This window comes from Dermacentor variabilis, chromosome 10 (genome assembly GCF_050947875.1).
Source record: "Dermacentor variabilis isolate Ectoservices chromosome 10, ASM5094787v1, whole genome shotgun sequence".
Taxonomy (NCBI): domain Eukaryota; kingdom Metazoa; phylum Arthropoda; class Arachnida; order Ixodida; family Ixodidae; genus Dermacentor; species Dermacentor variabilis.
In genome coordinates, this window is record NC_134577.1 from 33,717,365 (window position 1) to 33,737,233 (window position 19,869).

General features: G+C 45.0%; 1 long non-coding RNA gene across 1 annotated transcript in view; it reads right to left on the reverse strand.

Annotated features, from left to right (window-relative positions):
- Positions 1-19,532, reverse strand: part of LOC142559477 (uncharacterized) — a 287,689-nt gene extending 268,157 nt beyond the window's left edge. The window contains exons 1-2 of the long non-coding RNA XR_012823125.1: positions 19,358-19,532; positions 19,026-19,252 (exon numbers count right to left, since the gene is read on the reverse strand). This is a non-coding gene — a long non-coding RNA (uncharacterized LOC142559477). The remainder of the gene's footprint in view (positions 1-19,025; positions 19,253-19,357) is intronic.
- Between the last annotated feature and the right edge of the window lie 337 nt (positions 19,533-19,869).

Below are 19,869 nucleotides of genomic sequence, written 5' to 3' on the forward strand. Positions count from 1 at the left end.
TACCGGTCCTCGAGGCGCGTTTTTTTGCCGTCGCCGTCGTTTCCATCGTGCTGTCAAGGTTGTTGTGCAGCTCCCGCGTGAAGGTTCCAGAGAGGAGCGGCGGGTTTGGCCTCAAAAACGACAAAGCCAAGTGGACCGCGCCGCTACGCCCGCATCAATCGGCTCTGCTGTAGAGCGAAACTCCAAAATATTTTACACCATCAAAAATAAATAAGGGTGTAAATGTCTATATGACTCAAGCCCTTGCGCCATTTTTACTAGTCTGTTCTGCTCAGAGCAGTGTATGAGCACAGCGCTTACGTCAGCAGCGGAAGCCATAAAACAGTGCCGGCGCTGTAAGTTTGCACTGTTCAAAGTGAATAAGAGTACATCAGTCTAAAGAATCATAACCTTGCACCCAAAAAAGGGCCTCTCTCCCCAGCGTAGGGTAGCAAACCGGATCTTCCCATCTGGTTAACCTCCCTGCCTTTTTCCTCTCTCTCTCTCTCTCTCCACCTTCTTTGGGGTGTAAGTTTACGAGTTATAGACTGATTTACACGCTAAATTTATTTTAAGTGTGTAAATTATTTTACAGTCTGGGGCACCGTTATGCCTTCCGCTGGTAACACAAGCCCTATGCGCATACAGTGCTCTGAGCGGAACAAACGGTAAAGTTCAAACCACAAAAGCAGACGGTTTTCCTTTGGTCCCATCTCGTACACCAACCAGGCGCGACGTCTACAGCACCCCCCTGGCGGCACTCCTAATCCTGTCGGCGTTGTGAGACACCCGCTAGCTGCCGCGGGGCTGTTTACGCTGCAGAGAAGAAATTACCTCACATGCTATCTCGCACGTCTCCCGCCCCGCGTATGTTTACCGAACACGGTCATAGCAGGTTCCACGTAAAGCCAAACTTTGCTATCGCTTCCAATGATTAGATGCTCGTGCGATACTGGCCATTTTTTTAAAATTTAATTCAATAATTCAGATCACCGGCATAATGGAGATAGTCAACAACGCTGGCGCGGTGTAAGCCTACGTAAAATTTCGTCGTTCAATTACATCGATCGCGCAAGAACTTGAGTCAGAAGGACTCACTTACATCGGTATACCTGGGCACCACTCTTAACGTCAACGAGTTCGCAGAGCTAAAAGCCGAACTCGATTCATAGACCTGCGTATTGTGTCCTAGTTCGGAAATCCCGCAAACACGCCCAGAGAAAACCACTTCCGGCGTAAAAAATATATATATCATCAACTCTTTCGCTCTCCTCCGACGACAGACCCGCGCATTACTCGAATCACATTATTAACTAAAATAAAAGAACATGCTCTCATTGCTTAAGCAGCGAAACGTAACCGTGTCCATAGAAACCGAACCAAACATTTCGACTCGATGCAGCATGACGTCAGAATAGCAGTAGTTCTTATTCATTCCAGGAATATGTTGCAATTTCCAGGGAACATATCACCACGTGTAGCTGCAGAGGAGAGGAACAAAATTTTGACGTTGTCCGTTCGTACGATTACGAAAATAGTGATGACTTCCTAATGGCCTTGCCAGGCCACTGTAGTGGGGTGGGAGATCGAACCTCTCTTCGATGATGGTTTCTCTCTGAGAAAGAAGAAGCTATTTTTATGTATGCGCCAATACCTTAACACAAACTTTTCTATTACGACCTTTCCAACAACTTTAGAGGAGTGCGAATATTTGGAACTTCCGAATAACGAATAGGATAACGTCCTTTTTCTCCATGGCTTCAAATCGAAAGCAGTTGTTGGTGAATAGGAATAATCTTAGAATAGTATTGTAGCATTTCAGGATCGCCAAGTGTACTAAATAAAAAATAAAATTGAAGCAAAAGTGAGATAAGCTTCATACTCGCGCCATGCATTAAAAACTAGAGAAATAACATGGTGTAGCAGGCTGCGTCTCATAAGGAGCCTGACTTTGAGACGTTCACATTGACATTGGCACGACATTGAGAGCCAGTTTCTGCGGCCGCTTCTTTCTACATCTATTATCGCTTCATGAAAGTTTATAATTTCAGTCATTTAATTATTTTCCGATTATGTCATCGCAGTATTTTTTTCTACCATGATTATTAGCTTAAGTAAACTTATGGTGCCAATCAGTGATTCATTCTCAAGTCATTTCATGGCAGTTTCCGTTTATGGCTATTAGCTTATACATACGCAAGGAATTGCACTACGAACGTAAGGCATACATTGCTTAAGAGACAAGATTTGAGATTATTACTCGACAAAAATAAACCACAAACAGCCAAAAAGAAGCGGTAATGTGCTTTCTTAAAAAAAAAGCCGGACCAGATCGCACAAAAAAATTCATGTATGCGTCTCATGATTCCCAAGGTTCTTGGGCGACAGAAGCGCCAAATGATGCTCTGGTGGTCTTAGGATGAAATACTACGCAGAATCGGATGAGCCAGAAATTAGTTTAATTAGACTGAAAAAAGAAAAGCGAAACGAAGAAGTAAGAATGGGAATAGCAGGGCGAACCTCCCAAACGAGATACCGATCATAAAAGAACTGACGCGATTATCGATTCTCAGTAAAGGCTCGATGATCGAGTGGACTGCTAGAGTTTTAGATTTGGAAAAGGTCGTCAGATGAGAGAGAGAGAGAGAGAGAGAGAGAGAGAGAGGGGGGGGGGGGGCGGGGGGGGGGGGGAAGAAAATGTAGAGACAATAGGAGACGCGCCGCGTTGATTCGCTTCCTGCATTCCATTTCCGTTATAGCTTAGAGCGGCTGAAAAAAAAAAAACTTCCGATAGTGCTTGCGCTTCCGTATCATGGTGCGCTTTCCTTCGCTTTTATTCATTCACACTTCCCGCCTATTGGTCCGCCGAAACCTGATCAGCGAACAATACATCGATCCGGAATGGCGACAGCTCGTTGGGAGACGCTGGCTCGGTCCGAAATGGACGCAACGGAAGCAGCGGCAGACCTAAACTTCCGTTCTGCTTAGTCGGGGGCTTTAGGCGGGCCTTGAAAAACAGTTCCTGTCTTTTTCGTTCTTTCTTTTTATTTTTCAAAGTTCGGTCTCATTTCGCGCCCGCGTTTCAACGAGCCTCTCATAAACAATAGAGTTTTAGCTTATCCGCAAAACCCATCGGCATTACGCGGAGTTCCGCGCTAGCGCGGACGGACATCAGTGGGAAAGCTGGCAGCGACATTTTAAGATTATCAGTCCTAACCCAACGAATTAAATAATAGTACCCGGACATTACTGCTTTGTGTGGTTAAAAAAGAATATATCAGCTAAGTAAAATTGCTGAACCTGTAGCGCACAGTTTGCCGTAGGAAGAGGACATTCAGCGACAGTGTACTTAGAGACGCGAGGTTAAGAAATCACCTGCCTGAACGCTATGAAAGGTAGCTCAATAATAATAATAATAATAATAATAATAATAATAATAATAATAATAATAATAATAATAATAAAGCGAAAAAGGCAGCCGTTCTCGTCGTGCCCCCTTCAGTGCTTACTTTCCCGCATTTGTCGTATGCGTGCAAAGAAGCCTGCTGTGAGATTTCAGAGTAAGAAAGAAATGATGGGATAGCTGATTAGTAGATGTGATAATGTCTAACAATAGAATTATTGGTAGCCTTAAAAATTGGTGGCGTCACCACACTCATGTCGTAACATAAGAAGGAAATAAAATGAATTCGAAGTAAGTACTGTGTACTCGAACAAGCACAGAAGAGAAAGAAAGAAGATGCCGGAGATGAAGAAAACCATCTACGGCGACACAGCAATCAGCGAGACGATCAAAGCGCAGAAGCAGGTTCCCAGCCTCCTCAGAAGGAAATGCAAAATGTGATATCATCGCTAGAATACGGTGTATCGGCACGGTACAGCTAGAAATCGTCGCCGAATACTAGAATATAGCCCACATGCACCCCGAGACGGCGTAAAGCCCAAGCGATGGGTACGCATGCATAAGCTAGGAAAAGGAAGTAAGCAAAAGCGAAGTAACAGCCGAGCCAAAGAACGCTTACGCATTAGTGGACAATTCTCATTTCTGTAGCTTTTTTTCCGAATTTAAGCAATCGATGAGAGAAAAAAGGAAAACGGTTAAAAAAAACGTCAGCTTCCCGGGAAGAAATCTTCGACCTTACTTTTTTAATGCGATAGCATGAGGTGCATCAAAGTTTTAAAAATTAAGCGGAATTTCCCTGAGCGGGGACTGTAAGGTATGCGCAGCATTACATGGCTGTCGGCGTGGTACGGAATGTGTGATGTCCGGCAATGACGTGTGTGGGGTTTACGCCGATGTAGTTCGCGTTATTTCTTTATATACGCTTTCGGAGTACGAGCGGGGAGGTGTGCACATTTACAATGCCGAACGTAGCTTTAGCTTCATTTAACGCATCCTCTCGTTTTGGCCCTCCTTTTGTCCCCTTCCATACTCACGAGGGCGTCCCATACTGCTTGCCATCTCCATTTTTGTACAGGCTTATACATTTCCGCCGAAGGTTCAACGCCTCCTTCCTACGTCTGATGAATGGGGAACGGCGAATGCGGACTGACTCGTCGAACGTTTAGAACCAGCGCGCCTACTGTTTTCGCGGACCGTGGGTCGTTTGTCACTGTACTCCGGATGGCAACTATCAACCGCGCCTACCATGGGCTTAAACCGCGCATTCTAGCCTTGTATTGGGAAAGGGTTTATGTGGATTCACACAGAATTTTTCGAACCGGCTCTTACCATATAATGCGACGCTTTCAAGGTGTATGTGTGTAAAGGCTGGAAGCCGCGGTCGCGTAGTACATGAAGGGGTCTGATAAGAGAATGTCGAGTCAGCTCCTGAAAAATACTTTGCAATGCGGTGTGCAGGGCTTAAATCATGGGTCGGGGACGTCAAAGAGTAGCGACGTAATGCTAACACATTTCGTTGACATTTACCGCTACGTCAACACAGATTTTTTTTTTTCTAGTTGACACAGACGTACTCGTCGTTCCTTTCTACTGAAACCACATTTCCTTGCCCCGTTCCCTTTTCTTTTCTCTACCAGTGTGGCGGTTTCCAAGTATTTAGGCAAGACACCAGATTTCTGGAAGAAAAAAAAAACGCGATACGCTTCCCTCCAAAGCCCGCCGCTCTTTCCACTTAAGCAGAACGAACGAAGGAAAGGAGGCGATAACCTCCTCGCCGTTCGGCGTTTTCCTCCTTTCTTCCGCATCCGGAAGCCCTGATAAACATCAATTTATTTCTCTCCAGCATGGGAATTAGGCAACGAAAAACAACTAATTCCAAAGGGGAAAAAATAAATACCGAAAACAGAGAACCCAGTCATGGGCATTAATACATTTCGTAGGTCGCTGTTCTTGCATATGCACGAAAACGACCAGCGCTACTGCTTGCACTTCGTTCCGACAATATGCTGCGTGGCACGCGAAGAAAAACATTCTGGTAAAGTGAAAAATGACAGTTCTTCGCAGTATTTGGCTGACACATCATACGACCATGCGTGACCACTACCGGCTTTGCTATTTGTCCGCCACTAAGGCATCGGCAGCGTTCACTGAAGTTCATTCATTCATTCGATAGACTTTGTTCACGATTTTTTTTTTTTTTTTTTTTTTTTTTTTTTGTCGCCACGCTCTTCGTGGTTCCGCGGCCAGTCGCCGAAATCCCTATCCAGCTTGGTGCAAGGCTCTGGCCTCCAGGCGGGGTGCAGTGTCCGGTAGAAAGGGGTGCCTAATGGCTTTTAGGGCACGACATCGAACGACGTCGCGCTTCCTGTATAGACGGGTATGTCGAAGACGCTGCTTCGCTTGGCCTCGGGTGTGCACACCGAAGAGCATAGAGAAAACTGCTGGCTGTGTGTCCACGGATTGATTGATTGATTGATTGATTGATTGATTGATTGATTGATTGATTGATTGATTGATTGATTGATTGATTGATATACACTCCGCTCCGCATTACCGCCATCGGGATCAATGGCAAAGCCACATTACATTCCCAACAGCGAGAAGTGTTGAGATTGGATACTCGGTGGAAAAACAAAACAGAAACGTCTTGTCCCGGTGACGGTAATTTCAGTCCTATTCTCTTCTTTTTGAAAGCAAAGGTATCATCACTGTAGGAGAACAAATTTTGTAACGTAATGTATCCTTGCGTCCCCACAACAAATTCGAGCTTGTCCTATAATGACAGCTATCGTTCCGCTATGCTGGGTTAGCTGAGATTTTAAGATTCGTGCGCTAGCGTAACAACACAGGAACGGGATCAGGAACACAAAGGAACACGTCTGAAAGCGTGAAACTCCGGGCAACGTTAACGAACGGAGCATGGCCAAGCAGAACACGAGCGCTCTTGAACTTGACTCATCAGGTCCACGTTCAGTCGTGCTCCTTCCCCCATGTGTGCTTACGCCAGTGTAAGAATCACGAAGCAGTCACTCTCCTTATGTCCGGATCTTACTACAATAGCATGCATTCGCGTGGCACGGGGAAATCGATATTTTTTTTTTCTCGGATCGAACAAAAACGACTGCGTGCGGTAAAATTTTGACACAATCTTCGTCGCCTTCGTCATCTGAGCGCACCCAGCGACACGCACGACGAATAACCTCGCTTCGACATACGGCCGACCGATGCACCCTGTACTTGTCACCGCAGTTTTCTGTCATAAAAGCAAAAGTAATGCGCCGATGTTTTAACTCGGCTCGAATACTAACGAGTCCCGTTCTGGCGGTACGACTGCACGCTACTATAAACCCCCCCCCGAGTGTCGTAGCGGGTGGTCACTCGCTGGAGGGCGTGATGGGGTTAACATGCGTCCGCCCGCGTTCCACTACAGTGCGCTGGCGTCGCGGACACGGGGACCACTTGACAAGGGGGAGAAGATGACATGGAACAACCCAGACTGATTCCGCATTCGGCGACCGTACGGCGGCGAGTAACGACCGACACGTTGCCGAGTTGCGCAGCGCACCAGCGCGCGCTTTTGACGCGTGTGTATTACGAGCATCTAACTCGATTCGGTCGGCGCAGTTTGCGATGTCGTTGCGATTTTTTTTTTCTTTTTTTGTTTGCGTTAGGGGAGGGAGGACGCGCTTCCCGGTTGCGGCTCTGTGGGGAGGTGCGGTGACGTCCGTATTATTTCAGTGGAATGCGCCGACGGGCGTGTTGGGGCGCTGCGTTCTTTTTGGAGAGAGAGAGAGACTTTTCCAAAAAGTGCCTTGCACTTTGTTCAACGTACTGCGCAAAGGACTGACGACGACTGGGCGAGTTGGTGGCACTTGAGCCACGAAGAAAACGTCGAGAAATACGCGACACAGAGGGTAACAACGGCGGTACAGGCGCTGAACTGACAACTACGGTTTCGTTTTACGCGAAGCCTATATACACGCACAATAAACGTTCGTCTGCGTATAAACACACTCGTCGCGTGCCAAGTAACGCTTTAGTTGCGAGTTCGGCGGCGGTCCTGTTGCTTTTACCCGTTCCGCATTTAGTTTCAGCGCTGCTTCTTAATGACACTTGCGCATCGTTCCTCAGTCCCGTGCCAACTGTATCCAACGGCAATGGGATGACAGCAACGGCGCCAGAGTGACTACGACGACGGACACGATGATGACATTACGACACAGTGAAATTACCATGATGTCACAACTACGTGACCATGACACACCGGGCGGCGACACGGTGATGCGACGGTGAATGCACGACGGTGACACGATGTTGACATGACGACGACTTGTGAATATTTGTGAACGATGATATTGTTTAACTCGGGACTTGGTAGAACTGGTATTGATGGTGTATGTTACAATTCGCCTATATTGGAGAAAGGATAGCTTTAATCTCGGCCAGCAATTTGATTATAGAAACTGCCGAAATTTAGAGAAATATCAAGACCTAAGCATCAAAGTTTGAACTCGCTAACTGAGATATAAGAAACAGTATCATGAGTTTAAGAATTTCATATCTTAGGGTACGTAAAGGGTAAAAATTCGCCGTCTTCTACAACCCTAGATAAAAAGACAACAATCTGTGAATAGATCTTCTCAGAAAACAAGACGAGCACTTCACGTAAGATGCAAACCAATACATTGATCTGTGCGTTTCAGACGATCTACCATATGCAGGTTAGAAAAATTGCCACGTTCTATTTCGCACAGGGTTACGACATTGCAAACCTTGTGCGCCATAAGCTTGTCGAATTTCGATCACTCACCGCAAGAAATTTCCAAAAGTGAATCGTACTCCTGCTTCTACAATCGCTAGAATTTACCTTTCTCTCCTAAATGCAGCCCCTTTCGTTCACAACAGTTCAACAATCGTTTAATCAGACCATCTCTGCGTTCCAGCCACGTATTAATGAGGGAGCGGTAGTCACAGCCTCGAGCCAAACATCCTTGCCACTGCGTTCAATACAAAAAAAAAAAGTTTAATTCGACCTTCGGCAAAGCAATGCGCGTGAGCCACATCGCTCCATTCACGGTGCCGCGCATATTCTCAACACGAGCCGTACTTCCTGTGCGTGACTCGACAGGCAATGGCTGCAGGAGTACACCGCGTGCGCATATCTTATTTACCGGCACGCCATGACCATCGTGTACGCCTCGTGCACGGATAATGACCGGGACACACGCACGCGCGCTTTGGACAGCAGCGCATGCCCGCTCGGAAGTAAATACGTTAGCAGCGCCTCGACTTACAGAATGCCGTGTTCAACACCCCAACTTCCCGATTCCCCCACCCCCACCCCATCCCCCCTTAGGTCGAAGTCGATATCCACTTATTTGCGCGTCCATGGGACAAAAACGCAACGTCGTAGCAGTTTCGTGGATTGACGACGGCAAAGCCATTCTTTGTGACCCCACGGGCGATGCGTGACACGCGAACGGGGTGAGTGGGGAAAATTATCGAACCGTTAAATACTACACGGGGGTGATATCGAAACACTCGGGAATTAACGTTTCGAACCCTCTACCGTATGCCGTACCGGCAACAAAGCTAATACGCCGTACGTCAGTATGTTGGTACGCTAATGAGCCACTGCGGTTCTAGTGCGACTGATAGCCGGTGTTAAGGGTAAAACACACGGGCGTGAAACACGCCGTTGCACGTGAATGCTACATCATGCAGTGATGGTGGCTGTTGTGCGTGACAAGAACTTAACTATCTAGTTTAGAAGAACTTGTTGTTGTGCGAGTTCGTTCATGTTAGCAAACAAAAAAATTAACTGCGCGAACAAACGATCACGGAGAGAGCAAACGACGGCCTTTGTTTGCTCTCTGTGTGATCGTTTGTTCGCGCAGTTAAAAGAAAAAAGAAGAAACACCTTAAATGTCTAAGCGTGATGGAAGTGAGGAATAATAGCGATGAAGTGCAGCTTAGCCCAATCTTCCATTACATTAAGTTTCATTTCTAATTCAACGGGCTCTTTTACACGTTTACCTGAGAAGGACATCCTATGCCTACAAGTCACAAATGTTATGCTTATTACGCACTATCTTAGAAAGATACATAAGTGAACATTAGACGCATAGGAAACCTCTTTTTTTTCTGGCTTAACTCAGCGCGCTCTGGCACAAAATGAAACAACCAAGTTTTATCAGATATCTTACTTCTGAACGCGCAACTGTACCTTCACTCCAGGAGTCTGGAGAGAAGTTGACGCTGTCACTACCTCTTATACGATAAGCAAGGCACATACTAATGTCCGAATATATCTGCTAATCACACCGAAGCCTTTGCATGGCGCCTCAATGCAAATTGACATTCCGGACTCGGAGCGTACTCGAGAGCACCGCTCCCAAACGCGCGTCGAATCGCCGTCATTGCAATGCATCAGCAGCACATCCGGTGCAATGAGAATGCTTGACGTAGTCATCCATCTATGACCCGAGTTCTTCAATACAGCGACGGCACGAAAAGCTAAGTGACCGCACAAAACTCACGCAGTTGAAAGAGACACAAAACACAGACACACGCATGCACGCGCAATCTACCCAGTAACCCAAACACACCAAACACACCCGCATAAGGAAACCAACGAAACAGGAGGCTCAAAACGACTTTACAGCATGCAACTGCCACCAATAGACAGTCCACTCTCTTTTTGGGAGGACCGAGTAACATTACTCCGGCATCCTACACTAGACGACGCCCGCGAATCGTGGCGGCCAGTTATAAGTTAGTCGCCCCGACATCACCTTCGTCAAAGATTCTTTATCGTACATTTGTCTACACGCGACCAAACCCGCGTGTACATGGGCGCGCCTTTTCTAATGTGTCACCGCACACACCGCATTAAGGGCCGAGGTCACTCCCCTCGTCAGTCGGACGCCGCCGGTGTTCTGTCCGAGTCACGCTGCCCGGTCACTCGTGTAATCACCTGAACGCAGCGGACTGGCCGAGCGCGGTACCGGGTCTGGGGACAGCAAATGAAGGCCCGCCGGATACTGGACGCGCCGGGAGAAGATGCCCGGAGACTGCCCTTTCGTGGGCGCTAACTTGGCGGTCTGACCGACCGACGGATCAGACTCATTAGGCGCCTCAGAGGTCTTAACGAGCAGGAACCGCTGGAACGCATAATGACGTCTGGAGACTACAGACCGCGAGCGATGCATCTCCACCCTCACCCCACAGAGAGAGAGAGAGAGAGAGAGAGAGAGAGAGAGAGAGAGAGAGAGAGAGAGATAGATAGATAGATAGATAGATAGATAGATAGATAGATAGATAGATAGATAGATAGATAGATAGATAGATAGATAGATAGATGAAGCAAGGACACGAAAGGCAGGGGAGCTCAATCAGAAGAGCACCCGATTCGCTTCCCTAAACTGGGGGTGGGGGAAAAGGGAATAGAAAGAGGGAAAGAGGAGAGAGAGTAAGCACTGAGTGCGTGTGGGAGGGACAATGTACACAGGGGCACTAAAATTTAAAAATGAAGGGAGATACAGCGCATCTCGCGAGCCACACGCAGCTGGGATATACAAGCAGACAGCTTCAAGTCGACAAGCGTGGCAACGCCGTAGTGACAGTCGATGCAGAACAAGACGTCTTCGACGTCTTACAACGTGCTCGGCGAAAAGGCCCCAAATATTTGAACGCAAACTTTTTTTCAACATCAGTTGTAAACATACCGTGCAGTTCTCCCGAAAAAGAGTGCGACTTGCTCCTGCAGGTGAGGACGACTACACGAGGACGCTGTCTTATTACGAGTCAGAGATGTCGGCACCGATACACAAGGACCTTACAATTCCAGATTATGCGGCGGTTGTTTTATATGTCAGCCGACAGAAATATCAAACAAGGTACAACTGTTAACCTTTAGCGCTTCAGAAAGCTCCTTCAAAAGTAGAGTTAACTACATTATTACTCGTCGATGACATTTGCTTTCACTAATTACTGATATTTTGTTTCTTTTACATCTGTATGCATGCACGTATGACCTAACAAAAAGCTCACGTAGATAGCATCTGTGCTAATGTTTTATGTGGTATACTCCTCCGAACGAACAAAGGTTCTAACCATTCTAGTTAGTGCAATTCTGTTCTCTCGCGCGAGATGTATCTGCATTTTATATGTATCCACTTGTATTAATTATCACCGCTGTTGTAACTGTGGGGTTGGGACCACTGTCAGGGCTCTCGTGCCTTTAGTACCTGTCTCCCTTTGCTGGGAGGAGAAATGAAGCTCATTCAAATCGTTCGCAGAAGCAGTAGTCATCGACGAGCACGCCTCAAGTCTTTCTGATAATACAATGGGAGTAACACAAAAATCGATACTTGGGCCGATATTATTTACATTGTGCATCGTCAGAACGATGCTGGCGGGCTGTCCCGCGACTTTCGCCGACCCCGAAGGAAAATGGCTTTACTGGCACAATATGATAACAAGCACTTCATATCAAGATCAACTACGGGCTGTCCAGAGGGCCCACGATGACGCCATAAGGCTCGGCCTGGCAATGCCGACGTGGACGCGGCCCGCCTCGGTCTGAAAAGACCGGGCTTCAGGACTCTAATAAAGTTTTGTGAATGAATGAATCGACGACCTTCCAGGGTGCCTAAATGAAGTACATGCCTTCATGAATGCAGATGACACAGCTCTTGTGGCCATCACTAAATCTCTGGATAACGCATGTAAAACAATCAACACTGAGCTTAAGAGGAAGCTTTAGCTCGGGCCCAACTCCAACGCGACCTTTTCAAGTACATGTAAAACGCAGAAACGCTTTTATGAGATAACACCTGGACTGATTTTAATGAAATTTGTTGCACTTGAAAGATAACGATGAATTCTATCGACTGTTGGTCGCGCGATTTCGATTTAGGGCCTGAATTTTGCTTAAGATACTTTCAAAAATTCAAAAGTTCGAGCAATATAGAAGCACGAAGTTTACAAATTAATAGCTCTGCATCAACAACAGATATCGCGGTTCTGTAAACGGCATCCAAGGCTATTCAACGCGGACAAATTCGATATGTCAATTTATATCTTACGTGAATTTGTTACGCTGCGTACAAGGGTTCTGCAAAACCTGTATTTCCACATTACTAGATTTTTTCAGAGTCATATGTGACATATCAATTTTGTCCGTTTTAGATGTACTATTAGATACAATTCACATAAGTGTGCTATCATTTTTAATTGCTAAGTTACAGTGTTGTAAACTTGAGTTTCGTTTTCTGAAAATTTGCGATATTTACCAACTTTTAATAAAAATTGACAATCTAAATCAAAAATTCGAAACCAACAGTCACTAGATTTAAGTTTTCCTTTTAAATGCAACAAACCTCGTCACACTCAGTGCAGTAGTTGGCGAGAAAAACGAATTCTCCTTTTACATGTATTTAGACAGGAGCACCCGAGCTAAAGCTTCCTCTTAAGTACATTAGTAAATGGTTTGAATGTATTCGGCTTTCCTTAAATACTTATAAAGCCAAATTTGTTCTTTTTATATCCTCGTTCAAGAAAAACTAGTTCTCAGGAGCGGTACGGCACTAATAGCGGTCGGGATGAAATATAAATAGTCGACTCGGTGCTCTACTTAGAGGCAACCCTCGATTATGCTCTGAACAGGAGGCCTCATATCGACAGGCTGTATGGTTTATTTATTTATTTATTTATTTATTTATTTATTTACATGTCCCTTACAGGCCTTCGAGAAGGCATTGTATAAGAGGGGAAATACGGTAACATTATTATGGAATCGGGGAAAAAAACATCAGTATAATGAAAGGAATACTTACGCAACATGGAAAATTAATACATTATCAAATACGATACCTAGAGCAATAAAAGTAATCAGGAAGCACAGTAACATAATAGCACAATAACATTATAAACATTTTTGCATGTATACAGTAGTAAGTATAGTGAAAAATTAGGATCACTGAAATTCTTTTATTAACTTCCAGAAAAATGCAGGAAGGAAATTAAAAGAAGGCAAGACGTGTTAGAAGATCGAAACAGCATATCGATCGATTAGAATATTGCGAGATCCAGTGTGTTTAGATTGGCAAGCGATGTTATCTGGTAGAGCGTTCCGTAAACGGACCGCACGGGGCAAAGCTGAAAAGTTAGAAGAGTGTGCGTTGGCGGAAATTCGGGTGTAGCTGGACTGATTGCTGAGTCTTTGTGACGTCGAGAACGCTTTTTTTTTTTTCAGGTTTGATAAGGTTGGGACAACTGTGGTGACTGAATCTATGAACTAATAATAGAAGGGCAATCTCACGGCGAGTAGTTAGTGGTTGGAACGAAAGATCGACTTTTATATGGGTTACACTTGACTGGTTAATATAATTTCTTGAAATGAAACGGCTCGCCCAATTATGCATGCACTCCATGAGTTTGATGAGGTATTTTTGAAGAGGGGACCATGTACAAGAGGCGTACTCAACTTGTGGCAGTACAATAGTTATGTAAGCTAGTTTTCTTAGTGGTGAAGTGGCAGTTCTTAAGTTGCAGCGCAGAAATCCTAATGTTCTGGAGGCGTTAGCTGAAATGGAGGTAATGTGATTAGCCCACAAAAGATATTGCGTAATGAGCACTCCTAAGTACTTATATTCTGCGGTGTGGTCAACTATGTTAGAATCGAATGATAAGAACAGTTAACACTTAACAGTTTTTCGAGAAAAGGAAACTATACTTTGCACTTCGACACGTTTAGGCACATGAGCCACGTAGCAAACCAATCACTGATATGTGCAAGATAATTTTGGAGTGCCGCGTGGTCAGCGGAACCGTTAATCGAACGGTATAGAATGCAGTCGTCAACAAATAATCGTACAGAAGAATATATATTGCTCGGTAAGTCGTTATGTAAATTAAAAAGAGAAGAGGTCCGAGTACACTGCCTTGAGGTACACCGGAGATGACGTCAGACAGGGCAGAGGAAAAGTTAGCAACAACAGTGAACGGTTCGCGATTGGAAAGAAAATTGCGAATTCATGATAGGGTTAGTGAGTCAAGTTTATTTGCAGAGAGCTCCGATATCAGGCGACTATGGGCTACACGATCGAATGCTTTCGAGAAGTCCAAAAAGATGCAGTCGATTTGTTTATTACTGTTCATAACGAAGTGTAAGTTTGACGTGAATTCTAGTAGTTAAGTTTCGCAAGAAAATACTTTTCGGTAGCCATGCTGTTTCAGGCAAAAAAAGGAGTTATATTCAATATGAGAATATATATGGGATGCGATAATGTGTTCTAACATATTGCAGCAGATGCAGGTTAGTGATACACGACGGTAACTTTCACTAGAACTCTTCTTACCTTTCTTAAAGACAGGCACTACTTTTGCTATCTTCCAGTCTGTAGGAAGCGTACCAGTTGTAAGGGATTGGTCAAATAGGGGTAGCAGAATATTTCTCGATACTTGTATTGTGTTTTTTAGCATTTTAGAATTTATACCGTCTATGCCAGAGGATGGAGACATCTTAAGGTCATCTATAAGATCGACTACGCCTTTTAAAGTGATAGTGATGGGAGCCATGTACTGGAAATCAAAATCGGGCACGAAAGGTACGCTATAACTATCTTTTCTTGTAAAGAGGGATGTGAAAAATGAGTTGAATGCTGTAGGACATTGAGTGTCAGGAAAAAGTAATTTGTTTTTATCCTGCAATGAAATATTACTGCACTTATTACTAGGGTTAGCTATGTTCCAGAATTTTCTTCGATTGCGTGTAAGAATTCCTGGTGGGGTCTTCTGAGAAATATTTATCCTTGGCGACAAATAAAGCTGTGGAGTACTCTTTTAGATAGCTTTAGTATTTACCCCAAGCCAATGTTGTTTGTACGGGCTCGGCGCTTTCATATAGGCGTTTGTTCTTGTTTCTCATTATGTGAAAAGTTTTGGTAAACCATGGGTTGGAATTATCGTTAGTTATAGTAACAAGAGGAATGTGCTTTTTAATTAATGCAGACAGCTTATCTCTGAATACAGCCCAATTTTTGTTGAGAGATCTTCTGTAAAAGGATGGCTCCAATACATCAATAAAAAGGTTGTCTAGTTCTAAGTTGATGGTACCATAATTACCTTTATTGTATTCTCTAATTTGCTTTGTTGTGAAATCGGTGGACGCGCTCGGAATATCGATGGTCACTTGGAGTAGCTGGTGATCACTGAATCCATTTAAGCAAATTATATGTGCGACAGCTTCTGTTGCTGTTGTTAAAATGAGATTCAAAAGATTGGAATCTTCCGGATGCTTCCGGATGCTTCGTACTCACGAAGCCGCGGAGTCACTTCAGTTTCGAGACATTGAGAACCTTATATTTTTCTCCAATTCATCCTCACTTTGCTGATTGCAGTGAACCCTGGGGTGTCATCTACAAAGCATACTCGGAGCCCGCTGTACGGCTTCAGAAGGGAGCTTTGCGGAATAATCAATCCCGCAAGCTTTGTTACACCATAAAGACGTCTTTTTTTTTTTCTTGTGAACAAAGTCATGTCACTATTCCAACTGAGAGATTACCACGTTGCCCGGTTAGTGACCCCGATAGCCAGAAGCAACACGCTATTTTCTGCCGCCATCTTGTCGTACCTTGTCGTACCACTTGTCGAAACGTTGGCTCCTGCATTCACCTTGTTCACGTTTTGCTCATCGTCTTGAATTTCCATCTCCCGCATTCCCCATCTTTTCCCTGTTTTACATTCATGTATTCTTATTTCCAGCATGCATGTGTGCAGGCGGCCGCGGGGTGGGGGGGAGGGGGGCCGTGGGTCCTGTCTTGGGTGCGCGCTGCCTCACTGGGTTTGGGGGGCTCCCCCCAAAGGCCTACTCGTTCCGCATAGGAACGGGGGACACGCCCATCTGCGACTCTTGTGGAACTGCAGAAACGATTGAGCACGTCTTATGTCTCTGTCCTGCAGTGAGACGTCGAGCGTGAAGCTCTACGCGCAACATCGAACCGGCTTGACTCTACGCATAGCAGTCTTGTACGATGATCTAAACAATGATTATTATTATCATGATTATTATTTCTCGTGGAGAATTAAGATAGCTGTGAAATCTCTGTATATGCGTTTCAAGATATTTACGTAAGCATCCTGTACTCCTTGATTACGTAATAATGCCTCTACGACTGCTGGTGTCTCCACTGAATCAAATGCCTTGTCGTAATCTATGAGAGCCATATAGAGAGGCTGATTGCGCTTTGCGGATTTCTCGAATACCTGATCGATGACATGGATGTGATCCATTGTAGAGTGTCACTTCCCGAATCCTGCCTGTTCCCTTGGTTGACTAAAGTCCAGTGTTGCTCTTATTCTTTGGGGGATTATCTTGGTGAATATTTTATACAATACTGGGAGTAAGCTAATGGGCGTATATTTTTTAATTACTTAACGTCTTCCTTTTTATGGATTATTATAACGTCGGCATTCACTAAAATACTTATAATGTTGGCATTCACAAAAAATGATTATTTTACGACGACCTTCACAATTTGCTGCAGGTCACTCGATGATCACGGCTGAAGTTTTCGCGCGTATTAAATATGCAGTTTTACGGTACTCCTGCTTTACTAATTACTTAGTTGTTGTTTTCGCAGTGGTAAGAGATTCAGCCATCGTGTTATGGCTACGGCGACAGTTGCATTGAATTTATAAGCAACCACATAATCGTGGGGAGGATGATGTTATACTTATTGATTCGAAGTAACTATCAACAACGGTTCCTGTGCAGAAATAAAGAATAAGAAAGAATGCAGGTATCTTCATTGGGTAAGAATCCTAAGCAAATTTTAATAATTGCGTAAGGACAAGTTTTAAAGTACCAAGGGTCGTTATACAACGAAAACTTATCGCTGTTAGAGGTAAGCTATCAAAGTTAAGAACCAATTAATTTAGACTGGTAGAGCGCTAATTAATGCCGCTCTTCATGTCTTCCTGCCCGTCTTTTTTTTTTAATAAAATTTTTTACTGCCAAGATTCAGTGCTCTCCCAAATCTTTATTCGCTTATCTATGGCAGAAGAAGGTGAACTGAGACGTGCTATATTTTTTTCATCCCTGTTGAATTGCCTTCCTGCTTGGACGTATGGCCAGCGGTATTATGTAAATAAAGTAGCTCGACAAAATTAAGAGCGACTGCTCCCTTTCATATCGAAACCGCGGCACAGGTACGTTCGTTGCAACATTATGTAATTACTTAGCATCTATACTTAGCGCTTACGAACGTAGATAAGCTTACTTTATTCGCTGATTTACCGGTGTTACCCTCAGGGCAAGTGGCATTACAGAGGGAAAACACGGGGAAGGCCGGAGATGGAAATTCAAGACGATGAGCAAAACGAGAACAAGGTAAAAGCGGGAGCCAGCGTTTCGACAAGTGGACTAGTCGAAACGTTTGCTCTCACTTTTACCTTGTTCTCGTTTCACCCATCATTATAGAGCAGTGTTTTGCATACGTAGGAATACGTAATTGCAGGCTTTGACACATATTAGCTTTGAACAATATTAGCTGAAGTAATAAAAATGTATCAATGAATGCCAATAACTAAAAGATAATCCTCCACTTTTGCGTCCCCATAGGCAATGCTTTTTTTGTTGTTGTTGTTCATTGGAACGCAGCGCATATGACTTTTTTAAGTTAGTATTTTTCTAGTAAAGCTGTTAGGGAGTGTTAGGGCAAGAAAAAAAATCGGCGTCATTAACCGATGGGAACGCGAATAGAACAAAAATACGGTACTTGACAACGGACATGAGATACACTGCGATCGTTAGCTTCGCATGTCATATAAGCATCAAAAGCAATTATATGAAGCGACCATAATTGATTATGACGTACTTCCCCTCGCTGCTTAGATGCTGCTACTGCACCGTGGTGTGTCGCCGCTTTTTACGACAGAAGAAGTAAAAATGATGTACGACAGGGAAGTTGAAATGCTGAATACGAACGACGCCGCTAAAAAAAAAAAAAAGCTTATAATACTTCGGGAAAAAATCGAACCAATCGAAACGCCTGCGCGCACAACACGAGGTACCTTTGCTGTCAGTCTCTACAGCAGGTTTTTTCCGCAGTTTCAGGGCGACTGCGGCAGAGCGCAGTTTTGATAGCGTGTATATAAGAAAAGAGCAGATTGGGTGAGGCAACAAACGCGAGTAAACGAAATCTTAGTTGAAATCAAGAAAAAGAAATGGGCATGGACCGGACATGTAATGAGGAGGGAAGATAACCGATGGTCACTAAGGGTTACGGACTGGATTCCAAGGGAAGGGATGCGTAGCAGGGGGCGGCAGAAAGTTAGGTGGGCGGATGACATTAAGACGTTTTCAGGGACAACATGGCCACAATTAGTACATGACCGGGGTAGTTGGAGAAGTATGGGAGAGGCCTTTGCCCTGCAGTGGGCGTAACTAGGATGATGATGATGATGATGATGATGATGATGATGATGATGATGATGAAGGGGCACGTACGGCGAACGTGCTGTGCTCCCTGAAAAGTCACACCCATTATTTTTGTTACATCGCGCGTTACGAAAGGACGCATCGGGCGCGTCTTCTTACATCGAAAATTTCGTGCAAAGTTTCGTGACGTCAACTCACCTTCCTCGAATCTCAGTCGACGACGAACGTAAACCACAGCAGACGTCCCGGCGACCGAGAAGATACAGGTCGAAGCACACACAATAAGCAACACAAACACCAGGCGCACCAAAATAATACGCGCCTGCTAAAGGTCCACACTGCGGCTTCGTCACGTGACGTCGCAGAGGCAGCAGCGCCGACGACGACTCCTCGACGATGCGGGCGACGTCGACAAAATTTTCCGGCTGCGAAAAAAAAAAGCAGAAGCTTAACGTGCAGAAGGCACAAAGGGGCTAATTATCCTCGTTTGCAAGAGTCAAAAGATTAGCGACTAAACAGGGGACCGTCACCTGAGCTTGATGCTGATGAGTTTTGCCTTGAGGACGACCGTTAAGGCGAGCAAGGCGTTGAGAAGAGAGGTGATTGCCATACGCTTTCTGAGCGTCCCGAATCCTGCCTTCGCGCGACGTCCCCGACGCAGTTTAGCGAGGAAAGTTAAATTGTCTCTTGTTTTTTCACAACCTTGAACTGTTGCATCGCAAGCAATGACTCGTGGGGGGGGGGGGGGGGGAACCGGCGCGAGACGTGAGAGGCCCGTAGATCAGCACAGCGTGATTTGAGATCAGTCACTGTTCACTAACTTGCGAACAGACAAAAGCATCCAGCGACGGAGGTAATCACAGAGAGCGGCTGATGTGCAGACCACACTATCAGATAACTGTACACTGATTCGAGCTGATACGTTGACTCACGCGAAGTCCTTGCTATTCCCCGTGTTACAACGCGACCGGAGGTATTGGCGAAACGCTGTGTTCACTAGCTAGCTGAAGATCAGCGAGCTTTCCAGCGAGTGTTTTGTAAG